Genomic DNA, 22,200 nt, shown 5'->3' on the forward strand with positions numbered 1-22,200 from the left:
CTCTAGTTATGCCAATGTTGCACATTGTAATCTCTATTTGCCAATGTTGCATGTACACATGACAGTAATCTCTAGTTATGCCAATGTTGCACATGTACACATTACAGTAATCTCTAGTTGTACCAACCTTGCACATGTACACATTACAGTAATCTCTAGTTATGCCAATGTTGCACATGTACATATTACAGTAATCTCTAGTTATGCCAATGTTGCACATGTACACATTACAGTAATCTCTAGTTATGCCAATGTTGCACATGTACACGCATTACAGTAATCTCTAGTTGTACCAACCTTGCACATGTACACATGACAGTAATCTCTAGTTGTACCATCCTGCACATGTACACATGACAGTAATCTCTAGTTGTACCAACCTTGCACATGTACACATTACAGTAATCTCTAGTTGTACCAACCTTGCACATGTACATATTACAGTAATCTCTAGTTGTACCAACCTTTGCACATGTACACATTACAGTAATCTCTAGTTATGCCAATGTTGCACATGTACACATTACAGTAATCTCTAGTTATGCCAATGTTGCACATGTACACATTACAGTAATCTCTAGTTATGCCAACCTTGCACATGTACACATTACAGTAATCTCTAGTTTTACCAACCTTGCACATGTACACATTACAGTAATCTCTAGTTGTTACCAACCTTGCACATGTACACATTACAGTAATCTCTAGTTATGCCAATGTTGCACATGTACACATTACAGTAATCTCTAGTTATGCCAATGTTGCACATGTACACATTACAGTAATCTCTAGTTATGCCAATATGCACATGTAATTACAGTAATCTGGTTGTTACCAAACCTTGCACATGTACACATTACAGTATTCTCTAGTTTTACCAACCTTGCACATGTACACATTACAGTAATCTCTAGTTATGCCAATGTTGCACATGTACACATTACAGTAATCTCTAGTTATGCCAATGTTGCACATGTACACATTACAGTAATCTCTAGTTGTACCAATGTTGCACATGTACACATTACAGTAATCTCTAGTTATGCCAATGTTGCACATGTACACATTACAGTAATCTCTAGTTATGCCAATGTTGCACATGTACACATTACAGTAATCTCTAGTTATGCCAATGTTGCACATGTACACATTACAGTAATCTCTAGTTATGCCAATGTTGCACATGTACACATTACAGTAATCTCTAGTTGTACCAATGTACATGATTACAGTAATCTTGCACATGTACATATTACAGTAATCTCTAGTTATGCCAATGTTGCACATGTACACATTACAGTAATCTCTAGTTATGCCAATGTTGCACATGTACACATTACAGTAATCTCTAGTTATGCCAATGTTGCACATGTACACATTACAGTAATCTCTAGTTTTACCAACCTTGCACATGTACATTTACAGTAATCTCTAGTTGTACCAACCTTGCACATGTACACATTACAGGTAATCTCTAGTTGTACCAACCTTGCACATGTACACATTACAGTAATCTCTAGTTATGCCAATGTTGCACATGTACACATTACAGTAATCTCTAGTTATGCCAATGTTGCACATGTACACATTACAGTAATCTCTAGTTATACCAACCTTGCACATGTACACATTACAGTAATCTCTAGTTTTACCAACCTTGCACATGTACACATTACAGTAATCTCTAGTTATGCCAATGTTGCACATGTACACATTACAGTAATCTCTAGTTATGCCAATGTTGCACATGTACACATTACAGTAATCTCTAGTTGTACCAACCTTGCACATGTACACATTACAGTAATCTCTAGTTATGCCAATGTTGCACATGTACACATTACAGTAATCTCTAGTTGTGCCAATGCTTGCACATGTACACATTACAGTAATCTCTAGTTATGCCAATGTTGCACATGTACACATTACAGTAATCTCTAGTTATGCCAATGTTGCACATGTACACATTACAGTAATCTCTAGTTATGCCAATGTTGCACATGTACACATTACAGTAATCTCTAGTTATGCCAATGTTGCACATGTACACATTACAGTAATCTCTAGTTGTGCCAATGTTGCACATGTACACATTACAGTAATCTCTAGTTATGCCAATGTTGCACATGTACACATTACAGTAATCTCTAGTTGTACCAACCTTGCACATGTGTAATCTCTAGTTGTACCAATGTTGCACATGTACACATTACAGTAATCTCTAGTTATGCCAATGTTGCACATGTACACATTACAGTAATCTCTAGTTATGTTACCAATGTTGCACATGTACACATTACAGTAATCTCTAGTTATGCCAATGTTGCACATGTACACATTACAGTAATCTCTAGTTATGCCAACCTTGCACATGTACACATGACAGTAATCTCTAGTTGTACCAATGTTGCACATGTACACATTACAGTAATCTCTAGTTATGCCAATGTTGCACATGTACACATTACAGTAATCTCTAGTTATGCCAACCTTGCACATGTACACATTACAGTAATCTCTAGTTATGCCAATGTTGCACATGTACACATTACAGTAATCTCTAGTTATGCCAATGTTGCACATGTACACATTACAGTAATCTCTAGTTGTACCAACCTTGCACATGTACACATTACAGTAATCTCTAGTTATGCCAATGTTGCACATGTACACATTACAGTAATCTCTAGTTATGCCAATGTTGCACATGTACACATTACAGTAATCTCTAGTTATGCCAATGTTGCACATGTACACATTACAGTAATCTCTAGTTGTTACCAACCTTGCACATGTACACATTACAGTAATCTCTAGTTGTACCAACCTTGCACATGTACACATTACAGTAATCTCTAGTTGTACCAACCTTGCACATGTACACATTACAGTAATCTCTAGTTGTACCAACCTTGCACATGTACACATTACAGTAATCTCTAGTTATGCCAATGTTGCACATGTACACATTACAGTAATCTCTAGTTTTACCAACCTTGCACATGTACACATTACAGTAATCTCTAGTTGTACCAACCTTGCACATGTACACATTACAGTAATCTCTAGTTGTACCAACCTTGCACATGTACACATTACAGTAATCTCTAGTTGTACCAACCTTGCACATGTACACATTACAGTAATCTCTAGTTATGCCAATGTTGCACATGTACACATTACAGTAATCTCTAGTTATGCCAATGTTGCACATGTACACATTACAGTAATCTCTAGTTATGCCAACCTTGCACATGTACACATTACAGTAATCTCTAGTTATGCCAAACCTTGCACATGTACACATTACAGTAATCTCTAGTTATGCCAATGTTGCACATGTACACATTACAGTAATCTCTATTGTACCAACCTTGCACATGTACACATTACAGTAATCTCTAGTTATGCCAATGTTGCACATGTACACATTACAGTAATCTCTAGTTATGCCAATGTTGCACATGTACACATTACAGTAATCTCTAGTTATGCCAATGTTGCACATGTACACATTACAGTAATCTCTAGTTATACCAATGTTGCACATGTACACATTACAGTAATCTCTAGTTATGCCAATGTTGCACATGTACACACAGTAATCTCTAGTTATGCCAATGTTGCACATGTACACATTACAGTAATCTCTAGTTATGCCAATGTTGCACATGTACACATTACAGTAATCTCTAGTTATGCCAATGTTGCACATGTACACATTACAGTAATCTCTAGTTATGCCAATGTTGCACATGTACACATGTACAGTAATCTCTAGTTATACCAATCTCTAGTACACATTACAGTAATCTTAGTTATGCCAATGTTGCACATGTACATTTACAGTAATCTCTAGTTGTACCAACCTTTGCACATGTACACATTACAGTAATCTCTAGTTTTACCAACCTTGCACATGTACACATTACAGTAATCTCTAGTTATACCAACCTTGCACATGTACACATTACAGTAATCTCTAGTTGTGCCAACCTTGCACATGTACACATTACAGTAATCTCTAGTTGTATGCCACCTTGCACACACATTACAGTAATCTCTACAGTAACCTTCTGTACACTTACAGTAATCTCTAGTTACCAACCTTGCACATGTACACATTACAGTAATCTCTAGTTTTACCAACCTTGCACATGTACACATTACAGTAATCTCTAGTTGTACCAACCTTGCACATGTACACATTACAGTAATCTCTAGTTGTACCAACCTTGCACATGTACACATGACAGTAATCTCTAGTTATGCCAATGTTGCACATGTACACATTACAGTAATCTCTAGTTATGCCAATGTTGCACATGTACACATTACAGTAATCTCTAGTTGTACCAACCTTGCACATGTACACATTACAGTATTCTCTAGTTTTACCAACCTTGCACATGTACATATTACAGTAATCTCTAGTTATGCCAATGTTGCACATGTACACATTACAGTAATCTCTAGTTGTACCAACCTTGCACATGTACACATTACAGTAATCTCTAGTTATGCCAATGTCGCACATGTACACATTACAGTAATCTCTAGTTATGCCAATGTTGCACATGTACACATTACAGTAATCTCTAGTTATGCCAATGTTGCACATGTACACATTACAGTAATCTCTAGTTATGCCAATGTTGCACATGTACACATTACAGTAATCTCTAGTTATGCCAATGTTGCACATGTACATATTACAGTAATCTCTAGTTATGCCAATGTTGCACATGTACACATTACAGTAATCTCTAGTTGTACCAACCTTGCACATGTACACATTACAGTAATCTCTAGTTATGCCAATGTCGCACATGTACACATTACAGTAATCTCTAGTTATGCCAATGTTGCACATGTACACATTACAGTAATCTCTAGTTATGCCAATGTTGCACATGTACACATGACAGTAATCTCTAGTTATGCCAATGTTGCACATGTACACATTACAGTAATCTCTAGTTGTACCAACCTTGCACATGTACACATTACAGTAATCTCTAGTTATGCCAATGTTGCACATGTACATATTACAGTAATCTCTAGTTATGCCAATGTTGCACATGTACACATTACAGTAATCTCTAGTTATGCCAATGTTGCACATGTACAAATGACAGTAATCTCTAGTTGTACCAACCTTGCACATGTACACATGACAGTAATCTCTAGTTGTACCATCCTTGCACATGTACACATGACAGTAATCTCTAGTTGTACCAACCTTGCACATGTACACATTACAGTAATCCCTAGTTGTACCAACCTTGCACATGTACATATTACAGTAATCTCTAGTTGTACCAACCTTGCACATGTACACATTACAGTAACCTCTAGTTGTACCAACCTTGCACATGTACACATTACAGTAATCTCTAGTTATGCCAATGTTGCACATGTACACATTACAGTAATCTCTAGTTTTACCAACCTTGCACATGTACACATTACAGTAATCTCTAGTTTTACCAACCTTGCACATGTACACATTACAGTAATCTCTAGTTGTACCAACCTTGCACATGTACACATTACAGTAATCTCTAGTTGTACCAACCTTGCACATGTACACATGACAGTAATCTCTAGTTATGCCAATGTTGCACATGTACACATTACAGTAATCTCTAGTTATGCCAATGTTGCACATGTACACATTACAGTAATCTCTAGTTGTACCAACCTTGCACATGTACACATTACAGTATTCTCTAGTTTTACCAACCTTGCACATGTACACATTACAGTAATCTCTAGTTATGCCAATGTTGCACATGTACATATTACAGTAATCTCTAGTTATGCCAATGTTGCACATGTACACATTACAGTATTCTCTAGTTGTACCAACCTTGCACATGTACACATTACAGTAATCTCTAGTTATGCCAATGTCGCACATGTACACATTACAGTAATCTCTAGTTATGCCAATGTTGCACATGTACACATTACAGTAATCTCTAGTTATGCCAATGTTGCACATGTACACATTACAGTAATCTCTAGTTATGCCAATCTTGCACATGTACACATTACAGTAATCTCTAGTTGTACCAACCTTGCACATGTACACATTACAGTAATCTCTAGTTATGCCAATGTTGCACATGTACATATTACAGTAATCTCTACTTATGCCAATGTTGCACATGTACACATTACAGTAATCTCTAGTTATGCCAATGTTGCACATGTACACATGACAGTAATCTCTAGTTGTGCCAACCTTGCACATGTACACATTACAGTAATCTCTAGTTTTACCAACCTTGCACATGTACACATGACAGTAATCTCTAGTTGTACCAACCTTGCACATGTACACATTACAGTGATCTCTAGTTGTACCAACCTTGCACATGTACACATGACAGTAATCTCTAGTTATGCCAATGTTGCACATGTACACATTACAGTAATCTCTAGTTATGCCAATGTTGCACATGTACACATTACAGTAATCTCTAGTTGTACCAACCTTGCACATGTACACATTACAGTATTCTCTAGTTTTACCAACCTTGCACATGTACACATTACAGTAATCTCTAGTTATGCCAATGTTGCACATGTACATATTACAGTAATCTCTAGTTATGCCAATGTTGCACATGTACACATTACAGTAATCTCTAGTTGTACCAACCTTGCACATGTACACATTACAGTAATCTCTAGTTATGCCAATGTTGCACATGTACACATTACAGTAATCTCTAGTTATGCCAATGTTGCACATGTACACATTACAGTAATCTCTAGTTATGCCAATGTTGCACATGTACACATTACAGTAATCTCTAGTTATGCCAATCTTGCACATGTACACATTACAGTAATCTCTAGTTGTACCAACCTTGCACATGTACACATTACAGTAATCTCTAGTTATGCCAATGTTGCACATGTACATATTACAGTAATCTCTAGTTATGCCAATGTTGCACATGTACACATTACAGTAATCTCTAGTTATGCCAATGTTGCACATGTACACATTACAGTAATCTCTAGTTGTACCAACCTTGCACATGTACACATTACAGTAATCTCTAGTTGTACCAACCTTGCACATGTACACATTACAGTAATCTCTAGTTGTACCAACCTTGCACATGTACACATTACAGTAATCTCTAGTTATGCCAATGTTGCACATGTACACATTACAGTAATCTCTAGTTATGCCAATGTTGCACATGTACATATTACAGTAATCTCTAGTTATGCCAATGTTGCACATGTACATATTACAGTAATCTCTAGTTATGCCAATGTTGCACATGTACACATGACAGTAATCTCTAGTTGTACCAACCTTGCACATGTACACATTACAGTAATCTCTAGTTGTACCAACCTTGCACATGTACACATTACAGTAATCTCTAGTTATACCAATGTTGCACATGTACACATTACAGTAATCTCTAGTTATGCCAATGTTGCACATGTACACATTACAGTAATCTCTAGTTATGCCAATGTTGCACATGTACACATTACAGTAATCTCTAGTTATGCCAATGTTGCACATGTACACATTACAGTAATCTCTAGTTATGCCAATGTTGCACATGTACACATTACAGTAATCTCTAGTTATGCCAATGTTGCACATGTACACATTACAGTAATCTCTAGTTATGCCAATGTTGCACATGTACACATTACAGTAATCTCTAGTTATGCCAATGTTGCACATGTACACATGACAGTAATCTCTAGTTATGCCAATGTTGCACATGTACACATGACAGTAATCTCTAGTTATGCCAACCTTGCACATGTACACATTACAGTAATCTCTAGTTATGCCAATGTTGCACATGTACATATTACAGTAATCTCTAGTTATGCCAATGTTGCACATGTACACATTACAGTAATCTCTAGTTATGCCAATGTTGCACATGTACAAATGACAGTAATCTCTAGTTGTACCAACCTTGCACATGTACACATGACAGTAATCTCTAGTTGTACCATCCTTGCACATGTACACATGACAGTAATCTCTAGTTGTACCAACCTTGCACATGTACACATTACAGTAATCCCTAGTTGTACCAACCTTGCACATGTACATATTACAGTAATCTCTAGTTGTACCAACCTTGCACATGTACACATTACAGTAACCTCTAGTTATGCCCAACCTTGCACATGTACACATTACAGTAATCTCTAGTTATGCCAATGTTGCACATGTACACATTACAGTAATCTCTAGTTTTACCAACCTTGCACATGTACACATTACAGTAATCTCTAGTTTTACCAACCTTGCACATGTACACATTACAGTAATCTCTAGTTGTACCAACCTTGCACATGTACACATTACAGTAATCTCTAGTTGTACCAACCTTGCACATGTACACATGACAGTAATCTCTAGTTATGCCAATGTTGCACATGTACACATTACAGTAATCTCTAGTTATGCCAATGTTGCACATGTACACATTACAGTAATCTCTAGTTGTACCAACCTTGCACATGTACACATTACAGTATTCTCTAGTTTTACCAACCTTGCACATGTACACATTACAGTAATCTCTAGTTATGCCAATGTTGCACATGTACATATTACAGTAATCTCTAGTTATGCCAATGTTGCACATGTACACATTACAGTATTCTCTAGTTGTACCAACCTTGCACATGTACACATTACAGTAATCTCTAGTTATGCCAATGTCGCACATGTACACATTACAGTAATCTCTAGTTATGCCAATGTTGCACATGTACACATTACAGTAATCTCTAGTTATGCCAATGTTGCACATGTACACATTACAGTAATCTCTAGTTATGCCAATCTTGCACATGTACACATTACAGTAATCTCTAGTTGTACCAACCTTGCACATGTACACATTACAGTAATCTCTAGTTATGCCAATGTTGCACATGTACATACAGTAATCTCTAGTTATGCCAATGTTGCACATGTACACATTACAGTAATCTCTAGTTATGCCAATGTTGCACATGTACACATGACAGTAATCTCTAGTTGTACCAACCTTGCACATGTACACATTACAGTAATCTCTAGTTTTACCAACCTTGCACATGTACACATTACAGTAATCTCTAGTTGTACCAACCTTGCACATGTACACATTACAGTAATACAGTGATCTCTAGTTGCACATGTACACATTACAGTAATTGTAGTTGTACCAATGTTGCACATGTACACATTACAGTAATCTCTAGTTATGCCAATGTTGCACATGTACACATTACAGTAATCTCTAGTTATGCCAATGTTGCACATGTACACATTACAGTAATCTCTAGTTGTACCAACCTTGCACATGTACACATTACAGTAATCTCTAGTTTTGCCAACCTTGCACATGTACACATTACAGTAATCTCTAGTTATGCCAATGTTGCACATGTACACATTACAGTAATCTCTAGTTGTACCAACCTTGCACATGTACACATTACAGTAATCTCTAGTTATGCCAATGTTGCACATGTACATATTACAGTAATCTCTAGTTATGCCAATGTTGCACATGTACACATTACAGTAATCTCTAGTTATGCCAATGTTGCACATGTACACATTACAGTAATCTCTAGTTGTGCCAACCTTGTACACATGATTAGTAATCTCTAGTTGTACATCCTTGCACATGTACACATTACAGTAATCTCTAGTTGTACCAACCTTGCACATGTACACATTACAGTAATCTCTAGTTGTACCAACCTTGCACATGTACATATTACAGTAATCTCTAGTTGTACCAACCTTGCACATGTACACATTACAGTAATCTCTAGTTGTACCAACCTTGCACATGTACACATTACAGTAATCTCTAGTTGTTGCACATGTACACATTACAGTAATCTCTACTTATGCCACATGTTGCACATGTACACATTACAGTAATCTCTAGTTATGCCAATGTTGCACATGTACATATTACAGTAATCTCTAGTTATGCCAATGTTGCACATATACATATTACAGTAATCTCTAGTGATGCCAATGTTGCACATGTACACATGACAGTAATCTCTAGTTGTACCAACCTTGCACATGTACACATTACAGTAATCTCTAGTTGTACCAACCTTTCACATGTACACATGACAGTAATCTCTAGTTGTACCAACCTTGCACATGTACACATTACAGTAATCTCTAGTTATGCCAATGTTGCACATGTACACATTACAGTAATCTCTAGTTATGCCAATGTTGCACATGTACACATTACAGTAATCTCTAGTTATGCCAATGTTGCACATGTACACATTACAGTAATCTCTAGTTATGCCAATGTTGCACATGTACACATTACAGTAATCTCTAGTTATGCCAATGTTGCACATGTACACATTACAGTAATCTCTAGTTATGCCAATGTTGCACATGTACACATTACAGTAATCTCTAGTTATGCCAATGTTGCACATGTACACATGACAGTAATCTCTAGTTATGCCAATGTTGCACATGTACACATTACAGTAATCTCTAGTTATGCCAATGTTGCACATGTACACATTACAGTAATCTCTAGTTATGCCAATGTTGCACATGTACATATTACAGTAATCTCTAGTTATGCCAATGTTGCACATGTACACATTACAGTACAGTAATGTACACTCTAGTTATGCCAATGTTGCACATGTACACATGACAGTAATCTCTAGTTGTACCAACCTTGCACATGTACACATTACAGTAATCTCTAGTTATGCCAATGTTGCACATGTACACATTACAGTAATCTCTAGTTATGCCAATGTTGCACATGTACACATTACAGTAATCTCTAGTTATGCCAACCTTGCACATGTACACATTACAGTAATCTCTAGTTATGCCAATGTTGCACATGTACACATTACAGTAATCTCTAGTTATGCCAATGTTGCACATGTACACATTACAGTAATCTCTAGTTATGCCAATGTTGCACATGTACACATTACAGTAATCTCTAGTTGTACCAACCTTGCACATGTACACATTACAGTAATCTCTAGTTATGCCAATGTTGCACATGTACACATTACAGTAATCTCTAGTTATGCCAATGTTGCACATGTACACATTACAGTAATCTCTAGTTATGCCAATGTTGCACATGTACACATTACAGTAATCTCTAGTTATGCCAATGTTGCACATGTACACATTACAGTAATCTCTAGTTATGCCAATGTTGCACATGTACATATTACAGTAGTCTCTAGTTATGCCAATCTTGCACATGTACACATTACAGTAATCTCTAGTTGCACCAACCTTGCACATGTACACATTACAGTAATCTCTAGTTATGCCAATGTTGCACATGTACATATTACAGTAATCTCTAGTTATGCCAATGTTGCACATGTACACATGACAGTAATCTCTAGTTATGCCAATGTTGCACATGTACACATGACAGTAATCTCTAGTTGTACCAACCTTGCACATGTACACATGACAGTAATCTCTAGTTGTACCAACCTTGCACATGTACACATTACAGTAATCTCTAGTTGTACCAACCTTGCACATGTACACATTACAGTAATCTCTAGTTATGCCAATGTTGCACATGTACACATGACAGTAATCTCTAGTTTTACCAACCTTGCACATGTACACATTACAGTAATCTCTAGTTATGCCAATGCTGCACATGTACACATGACAGTAATCTCTAGTTATGCCAATGTTGCACATGTACACATTACAGTAATCTCTAGTTATGCCAATGTTGCACATGTACACATTACAGTAATCTCTAGTTATGCCAATGTTGCACATGTACATATTACAGTAATCTCTAGTTATGCCAATGTTGCACATGTACACATTACAGTAATCTCTAGCTATGCCAATGTTGCACATGTACATATTACAGTAATCTCTAGTTATGCCAATGTTGCACATGTACACATTACAGTAATCTCTAGTTGTACCAACCTTGCACATGTACATATTACAGTAATCTCTAGTTATGCCAATGTTGCACATGTACATATTACAGTAATCTCTAGTTATGCCAATGTTGCACATGTACATATTACAGTAATCTCTAGTTATGCCAATGTTGCACATGTACATATTACAGTAATCTCTAGTTATGCCAATGTTGCACATGTACACATTACAGTAATCTCTAGTTATGCCAATGTTGCACATGTACACATTACAGTAATCTCTAGTTGTACCAACCTTGCACATGTACACATTACAGTAATCTCTAGTTATGCCAATGTTGCACATGTACACATTACAGTAATCTCTAGTTATGCCAATGTTGCACATGTACACATTACAGTAATCTCTAGTTATGCCAATGTTGCACATGTACACATTACAGTAATCTCTAGTTTTACCAACCTTGCACATGTACACATTACAGTAATCTCTAGTTGTACCAACCTTGCACATGTACACATTACAGTAATCTCTAGTTGTACCAACCTTGCACATGTACACATTACAGTAATCTCTAGTTGTACCAACCTTGCACATGTACACATGACAGTAATCTCTAGTTATGCCAATGTTGCACATGTACACATTACAGTAATCTCTAGTTATGCCAATGTTGCACATGTACACATTACAGTAATCTCTAGTTGTACCAACCTTGCACATGTACACATTACAGTATTCTCTAGTTTTACCAACCTTGCACATGTACACATTACAGTAATCTCTAGTTATGCCAATGTTGCACATGTACATATTACAGTAATCTCTAGTTATGCCAATGTTGCACATGTACATATTACAGTAATCTCTAGTTATGCCAATGTTGCACATGTACACATTACAGTAATCTCTAGTTATGCCAATGTCGCACATGTACACATTACAGTAATCTCTAGTTATGCCAATGTTGCACATGTACACATGACAGTAATCTCTAGTTATGCCAATGTTGCACATGTACATATTACAGTAATCTCTAGTTATGCCAATGTTGCACATGTACACATGACAGTAATCTCTAGTTATGCCAATGTTGCACATGTACACATGACAGTAATCTCTAGTTATGCCAATGTTGCACATGTACACATTACAGTAATCTCTAGTTATGCCAATGTTGCACATGTACACATTACAGTAATCTCTAGTTTTACCAACCTTGCACATGTACACATTACAGTAATCTCTAGTTTTACCAACCTTGCACATGTACACATTACAGTAATCTCTAGTTGTACCAACCTTGCACATGTACACATTACAGTGATCTCTAGTTGTACCAACCTTGCACATGTACACATGACAGTAATCTCTAGTTATGCCAATGTTGCACATGTACACATTACAGTAATCTCTAGTTATGCCAATGTTGCACATGTACACATTACAGTAATCTCTAGTTATGCCAACCTTGCACATGTACACATTACAGTATTCTCTAGTTTTATACCAACCTTGCACATGTACACATTACAGTAATCTCTAGTTATGCCAATGTTGCACATGTACATATTACAGTAATCTCTAGTTATGCCAATGTTGCACATGTACATATTACAGTAATCTCTAGTTATGCCAATGTTGCACATGTACACATTACAGTAATCTCTAGTTATGCCAATGTTGCACATGTACACATTACAGTAATCTCTAGTTATGCCAATGTTGCACATGTACACATTACAGTAATCTCTAGTTATGCCAATGTTGCACATGTACATATTACAGTAATCTCTAGTTATGCCAATGTTGCACATGTACACATTACAGTAATCTCTAGTTATGCCAATGTTGCACATGTACACATGACAGTAATCTCTAGTTATGCCAATGTTGCACATGTACACATTACAGTAATCTCTAGTTATGCCAATGTTGCACATGTACACATTACAGTAATCTCTAGTTATGCCAACCTTGCACATGTACACATTACAGTAATCTCTAGTTGTACCAACCTTGCACATGTACACATTACAGTAATCTCTAGTTATGCCAATGTTGCACATGTACATATTACAGTAATCTCTAGTTATGCCAATGTTGCACATGTACACATTACAGTAATCTCTAGTTATGCCAATGTTGCACATGTACACATTACAGTAATCTCTAGTTATGCCAATGTCGCACATGTACACATTACAGTAATCTCTAGTTATGCCAATGTTGCACATGTACATATTACAGTAATCTCTAGTTATGCCAATGTTGCACATGTACACATGACAGTAATCTCTAGTTATGCCAATGTTGCACATGTACACATTACAGTAATCTCTAGTTATGCCAATGTTGCACATGTACACATTACAGTAATCTCTAGTTATGCCAATGTTGCACATGTACACATTACAGTAATCTCTAGTTATGCCAATGTTGCACATGTACACATTACAGTAATCTCTAGTTATGCCAATGTTGCACATGTACACATTACAGTAATCTCTAGTTATGCCAATGTTGCACATGTACACATTACAGTAATCTCTAGTTATGCCAATGTTGCACATGTACACATTACAGTAATCTCTAGTTGTACCAACCTTGCACATGTACACATTACAGTAATCTCTAGTTATGCCAATGTTGCACATGTACACATGACAGTAATCTCTAGTTATGCCAATGTTGCACATGTACACATTACAGTAATCTCTAGTTATGCCAATGTTGCACATGTACACATTACAGTAATCTCTAGTTATGCCAATGTTGCACATGTACACATTACAGTAATCTCTAGTTATGCCAATGTTGCACATGTACACATTACAGTAATCTCTAGTTGTACCAACCTTGCACATGTACATATTACAGTAATCTCTAGTTATGCCAATGTTGCACATGTACACATTACAGTAATCTCTAGTTATGCCAATGTTGCACATGTACACATTACAGTAATCTCTAGTTATGTCAACCTTGCACATGTACACATTACAGTAATCTCTAGTTATGCCAATGTTGCACATGTACATATTACAGTAATCTCTAGTTATGCCAATGTTGCACATGTACACATTACAGTAATCTCTAGTTGTACCAACCTTGCACATGTACACATTACAGTAATCTCTAGTTATGCCAATGTTGCACATGTACACATTACAGTAATCTCTAGTTATGCCAATGTTGCACATGTACACATTACAGTAATCTCTAGTTATGCCAATGTTGCACATGTACACATTACAGTAATCTCTAGTTATGCCAATGTTGCACATGTACACATGTACATTACAGTAATCTCTAGTTATGCCAATGTTGCACATGTACACATTACAGTAATCTCTAGTTATGCCAATGTTGCACATGTACACATTACAGTAATCTCTAGTTATGCCAATGTTGCATGTACATATTACAGTAATCTCTAGTTATGCCAATGTTGCACATGTACATATTACAGTAATCTCTAGTTATGCCAATGTTGCACATGTACACATTACAGTAATCTCTAGTTATGCCAATGTTGCACATGTACACATTACAGTAATCTCTAGTTATGCCAATGTTGCACATGTACATATTACAGTAATCTCTAGTTATGCCAATGTTGCACATGTACACATTACAGTAATCTCTAGTTATGCCAATGTTGCACATGTACACATTACAGTAATCTCTAGTTATGCCAATGTTGCACATGTACACATTACAGTAATCTCTAGTTATGCCAATGTTGCACATGTACACATTACAGTAATCTCTAGTTATGCCAATGTTGCACATGTACACATGACAGTAATCTCTAGTTATGCCAATGTTGCATGTACACATGACAGTAATCTCTAGTTATGCCAATGTTGCACATGTACACATTACAGTAATCTCTAGTTATGCCAATGTTGCACATGTACACATTACAGTAATCTCTAGTTATGCCAATGTTGCACATGTACACATGACAGTAATCTCTAGTTATGCCAATGTTGCACATGTACACATTACAGTAATCTCTAGTTATGCCAACCTAGCACATGTACACCTGTCAGGGCGATTTAATACGCTAATGTGCCAACTTTGTACATGTACACGTGTCTTGATATTCAATATGCCAAATTAAACTTGCACATGTACAAGCATCGGTGACTGAGTTGGTTAGAGGTTTGATGCCTCGCTCGTGGTGGTTCGAATCCCAAAATATACTAGCATTTGTTCTCACGTAGGAAAGTGTCATCCCAAACATAATATTTGTCATGTGACCTCCCTCTTACCTATTCTTCTGACAGTGTATGGGTTATCCATGATGAACATTAAATAGCGACAATTTCATCAGTACAATGTTGACACTGAAATCGTAATATATTACTGAAATATGTTTCTTTATAGTTCATTTTATATAGGTCATTTTAACTTGTTATAAGCTATTCAGAAGATCATATTAAAATAGAGATTAATGGACACTGAAGTTTTCGTTCTCCAGTAATCAGCTATCCTTCTTAAGGGAAAATAATAAATATTTAACTGTTATTGAGATTTGTTATATTGTTTTATGTTGCTAAGCAGTAATATGGATTACTTCTCTCATTATGTCCTCAAAGATTGGAAACAAAACTTTAACAGGCTAGGATTCTACAATGTCTTTCAGTGGCATTTAGAAGTTGTACATTGATGTCCAAGATATTTTTTATGGATTAAACTTCTTTTTAAATTTCTCTCACAACGTTTCGAGACCATTCAGGTCCCTTCATCAGGTGAGTTCACCTGATGAAGGGACCTGGAATGGTCTCGAAACGTTGTGAGAGAAATTTAAAAAGAAGTTTAATCCATAAAAAATATCTTGGACATAGGATTCTACAGTTCAACAGATCTTAAAAATATACGATCATCCGAGGACAGATGAACATTCAGGTTTCTGAAACAACATACAGGCTCGGATCAAGCAACACTTACACAGGTTGCAGGACTTCTTGCAACGTTTCTTCATCTTCTTCTGGTGCGTCTCATCGGTACAAAATCCCTTCTCCACCAGTTTTGGACATTCACTCCCCTTGTCCCTACACTTTCCTCCACCTTCTATGAAACAAAGTCAGTTCATAATTAAACGTTAAAATACCTGAAATATTCAGATACCCATCATGTAAACTTTGGAAGAATTGCATCTGTGTACACATATATTTCTTTATACTGGACAACTGCCAGGTTGTGTTTCATTATAATACATATAATAAGACTCTGGACTGTAGCCAGACATGTGTTTTTGAATAATCATTTCTCATATCGTATGTCTCTGATGTGCTGTCTGACAAACAATATACAAGCAACATATGTGAATAGTATTGTCAACGTTTACTAATAGCATATATTTACAATTTCACAAATGTTTTCTGCCGTTCAGTTCTGGAAATATTCACCAAGAAAATTGCTAAGCACCGTATTTCGATACGAAATAAAAATTTGAAAAAATCGTACGGTTTTGTAATCATTGTTCGGTCATTCTTCCCTGTTCAGCAGATTACTACTGTACTTCCTTGCATCTCGGGGAACACACAGTGTTCTGGTACCACGTCCACGCCATATATTGGCCAGTTCTTAAACATTTATCGAAACTGGATCAATAGTGATTTTTATATCCATAGATATACATGAGTTTGGAGTGTGTGAAAATATGAAATGGTGGTGCTTAGCGTTTTCCAAGTGCAAGTTTCACTCTCAGGTAGCTGTTTGTGATGATATCAAATAGTTGTTAACCACGCACCTTTTGCCTTTGATTTCTTTCCTCTTGATTTCTTTCCCCTTGATTTCTTTCCCTTTCCCCTTGATTTCTTTCCCTTTCCCCTTGATTTCTTTCCCTTTCCCCTTGATTTCTTTCCCCTTCCCCTTGATTTCTTTCCCCTTCCCCTTGATTTCTTTGGCCAAGCTCCTTCTGAGTTTTTGGAACCTGTTGAGCATCATCCATTGTATTATCACATTACATGGTCACAATGAAGGAATACAGTTGTACGTCTGTAACATCGCCATCCGAGTACGGTTGTGTAGGTTCAGTTCAATTGTAATTACAACATGTGAAATTCTTGTTCCGTTTTTTTCTGTTGCAGTATGGGTCAGAATAATATCCAGAAATGGAAAGCGATTCTGACGCTACGTCTGTTTTGGATTCTATTTCTTCTGCTTCCATGAAAACAAAATATTGATATTGAGTTTATCATTATGTGTTCGTTATATTATACTAACCGAAAAAGATAACTGTGTTTCACATAGTTCATGATATGATGCATCTTGGTCACATTTCCTCGTCTCGTCATTTTTGCACGTGCGTTTTCATACATAATTAGCTGATACTCAAGCGCGTGTTTTCTGAAAATATTACTGAATGATCGGTTAGTTATCAGGTTCCCATGAATGAATTCCACCGGAAATAACGCTATGGCAACGCTTGTTTAAAGTATACGCCTGACATGTAATGTTCATCCAAACACGATCTCATTTCATAACGCAAACCCTTTCTTATGACTTGTCGGGTACCGGTCGGGACTCTAACAAGAAAACCACATTCGGTTGGTGCAAACATTTCAATTTCTGTTACATTTCTGGTTTAAAACCAGTTAGCGACAGAGGCATACGAACAGATTCGAACCGTGAAGGTCCAGCTTAGAAATGGTCTCGAGTAACACATGCTTGTCGTAAGAGGCAACTAACATGATCTGGTGGTCAAGCTCGCTGACTTGGTTCGCATGCCATTTTCCCAACTGCGTAGATCGATGCCCATGATGTCTGGATTGTCTGGTCCAGACTCGATTACCGCCGACGTATAGTTGATACATTGCTGCGACGTTACACGACACACCAAACGAACGCCCACGTCTTCGTACGCTTTTTTTCGTCAGGTACGCTTTTCGTCTTTGATACAGCGTAACATTGCCTACTGCCATGGAGAGCTGTTTCTCCAGGCCTCTCACTACAGAACATGCCAGAGAGGAGACAGTAGCTCAGTGAGAGCTCAGTTACGCCAAACCTTGGCTGCCATTGTATTCAACACCGGTCAGGTTGTTATCTATCATCTGGTGTAGGGCTTCCACGGGTACTCGAGTACTCGAGGACGAGTCGGGTTTAGCTGGACTCGAGTCCATTTTCAAGGACTCGAGGACTCGAAAAGGGGAGATAACTCGAATTATTGACGTTGACAGACTGTCTGCCATGTGCTAAGCATGAGCGGCCGTTAACGTCTAATATTAAGATAAGATGTAACTTGATTATCCCGGAGGAAATTCTTATACATCCAACTGTCTCAAAATGAATATATACACAGTTCACAAAAATATACACAATAATTACATGCAGAAAACGAATGCTATTTACACAATAAAACTGACATGATATAATTCAATTAACCACATAGGTAAAGAGGCTGAATAATTCTAGTTGTAATCACGTGATGGTGATTCAAAATATTGTTGCATTCACGAATACTTGATGGTATGAAAGACTGTCGAACTCTGTTTTGAGAGAAGGTAATTGACACCAGCGTCCAGAAGGAAGTAGTTCAAAATGGTGAGATCAAATATGTCAACTATCAAATCTAATTTTAGTTGCCTTTGTGACAATCTGGCGCTCATAGATAAAGGGAATATACTTAAAAGACACCCCAGAAATTTTGCAAGCAGTATTAACAATTTTGAAAAGCTTGTTTTTGTTGCAATGAGACAGACTCCCATACCAGCATAGAAAATTGTAGGTCAACACATTTTGAATAGAGGTTTGATAAAAAACTGTCATTACGGTTTTGTCAATGCCTTGACAATAATAATCTTCAGAATCGGAAATTAGGCCAGTAACAGTGGCGTCATCTGCGAATTTCACAGTAAACACGTCATATATTGACAAGTAACAGTCATTGGTATACAAAACGAAGAGTACGGATGAAGGAACACAGCCATTTGGTTCTGCAGTAGAGGTTGAGAGAAAAGAAGATTGATAGCCATTTACACTGACATACTGAGTTCTATGTACCCATCTGATAATGGTTTTATTAAGACCTATATTAAATAGTTTACTCCTCATAAGGTGTGGCTGTTTAAGAAATACACTTCGCTCTACCACCATGTATAGTGTAATAAAACACACTTTTGCCCTGAACTATTATAGTTACGCAAAGCACTCGGACGCAAGCGTCCGAGTGCTTTAACTATAATAGTTCAGGGCAAAAGTGTGTTTTATTACACTATACATGGTGGTAAGGCAAAGTGTATTTCTTTTCTAAGATGCGAAATTTAATACTTTCTAAAGATAATTACGATTAATTTAAGGCAGAAAACAAACGACGGTGTCGGTGACCTAAATTAAGAATCCTCGCACAGGGCTAACTGGCGCGCCGTTCTATTGATGTGTCTGCCCCCCTACGTTAAGACGAACGTTACCAGAGAAAAACAAATGATAACAGTTTGATGACGGTTTACGTTCGGATTAAATATCTTCTCTGAATTATTTTAATTACATCTGTCATTAACGTAAACCATATGGGGCAATATGAACGTTGCATTTCTACTACCAGCGTAAGTTTAGATCAGTACATCCAGAGGAAGTTGAGTAGTCATGCGACATTCGACAATTGCATTGTGGGAATGTAAACATTACGAACGTTACCGTGTCGCTGAAAACTTGTGAGTCGCAATGACACATTTTAACCGTCGTAAAACATAAACGTAATGTTTCCACCAGTGATGTTAGCTGCGTGAAGCAACAGCAAACCAAGAAACTGGATGCAACGGTGTAGTTTACTGTAGGAGGCGTTACGAGGCGATGACAACTGACATGCATCGTGACGTCGCTTACATTGTGACGTAATGTAAAATGGTTCGATTACGAGGGGGCAGACTAGAATGGCGCAGTGACGGGAAAACGTCATTCAATTGTTACGTCATCAAAAAACTATACCTTTATTGTCTGATAATGTTGGTTTTTTTCGATTGTTCTAACCGCTAGGCATCTTAGAAATGGTATTAGTTGTTACAATTCTCTGCAGATGAGAGTAAATATTATACATCGTTTGAAATTTCACTTCTTAAAATGATAAGGTAACTATCTTGACAATTGATAGACATGGCGAAAGATAAAAAATCAAATGTATGGGCGTATCTTGATCTGGATAGAGAAAAGAGAAAAATAACCAAATGCTGCCTGTGCGGTATATCACTGCGTTTTGCAGGCAGTACAAGAGCGAGTGAGTGAGTTTGGTTTTACGCCGCTTTTAGCAATATTCCAGCAATATCACGGCGGGGGACACCAGAAATGGGCTTCACACATTGCACCCATGTGGGGAATCGAACCCGGGTCTTCAGCGTGTCGAGCGGACGCTTTAACCATTAGGCTACCCCACCGCCCGTGGCAGCACAAGAAGTACGATGAAAAAAACAAGTGTCAAGTAAACATTCAAATACTGATTCTGACCAATGGGAAATGTTAGTCACATAACGATATGAAGTCGGAATGAAGTAAGTAGTCACTTGTGTGATCGGAACACATGTCATGTCAGTTACGCTATTGTTTGCTTGAAAGGTATGAATTTCGAGTACTCGGGTCCGAGTCGAGTCTCACCCCTCGAGTACTCGAGTCCAAGAAAATGGACTCGTTGAAGCCCTAATCTGGTGTCTTCGAAACCTTCGACGCCACAAACTCTGGTCACTCCACATATTGACATTCATGAGTAGTTTACAAGATCCTTTTGAGGGCCCCGACACCTACTGCCAGGTTTTGTCAGTGACTGTCTTACCCAAAATCATTTATCAGACGAATGACTACATATAGCATAACTACCCGTGAAGGTCCGGGTTAGAATATTGATCTTCAGTAACCCATGCTTGTCGTAAGAGGCGACTAATGGGATCGGGTGGTCAAGGCTCGCTGACTTTGTTGACACATGTCATCAGTTCCCAATTGCGCAGGTCGATGTTGACCGATCACTGCTGTTAATCACTGGATTGTCTGGTCCAGACTCGATTATTTACAGACCGCCGCCATATAGCTGGAATATTGCTGAGTGCGTCGTAAAACTAAACTCACTCACTCACATATAGCATAACCTCTCCAACTGTCTGTCAAGTTCTATTACGTTTTCCCGTTTATATACTAAATCTAACAAGAGACACGATCATCTGTAAGTGAATATTCATGTGTTTCCTTAAGTCTCGAGATCAATACTTACACATATTGCATGACTTCTTGCAATGTCTTGCCATTTTCCT

The 22,200-nt window shown here is 37.3% G+C and overlaps 1 long non-coding RNA gene across 1 annotated transcript in view; it reads right to left on the reverse strand.

The window, feature by feature from the left end:
- LOC124266814 overlaps positions 1 to 17,766 on the reverse strand; it is a 28,985-nt gene extending 11,219 nt beyond the window's left edge. Inside the window, exons 1-2 of the long non-coding RNA XR_006895860.1 lie at positions 17,718 to 17,766; positions 16,913 to 17,035 (exon numbers count right to left, since the gene is read on the reverse strand). This is a non-coding gene — a long non-coding RNA (uncharacterized LOC124266814). The remainder of the gene's footprint in view (positions 1 to 16,912; positions 17,036 to 17,717) is intronic.
- Positions 17,767 to 22,200: the final 4,434 nt, after the last annotated feature.

The sequence above is a fragment of the Haliotis rubra genome, unplaced genomic scaffold (assembly GCF_003918875.1).
Source record: "Haliotis rubra isolate DU_JTF1 unplaced genomic scaffold, ASM391887v1 Scf128, whole genome shotgun sequence".
In the NCBI taxonomy this organism is placed as follows: Eukaryota; Metazoa; Mollusca; class Gastropoda; order Lepetellida; family Haliotidae; genus Haliotis; species Haliotis rubra.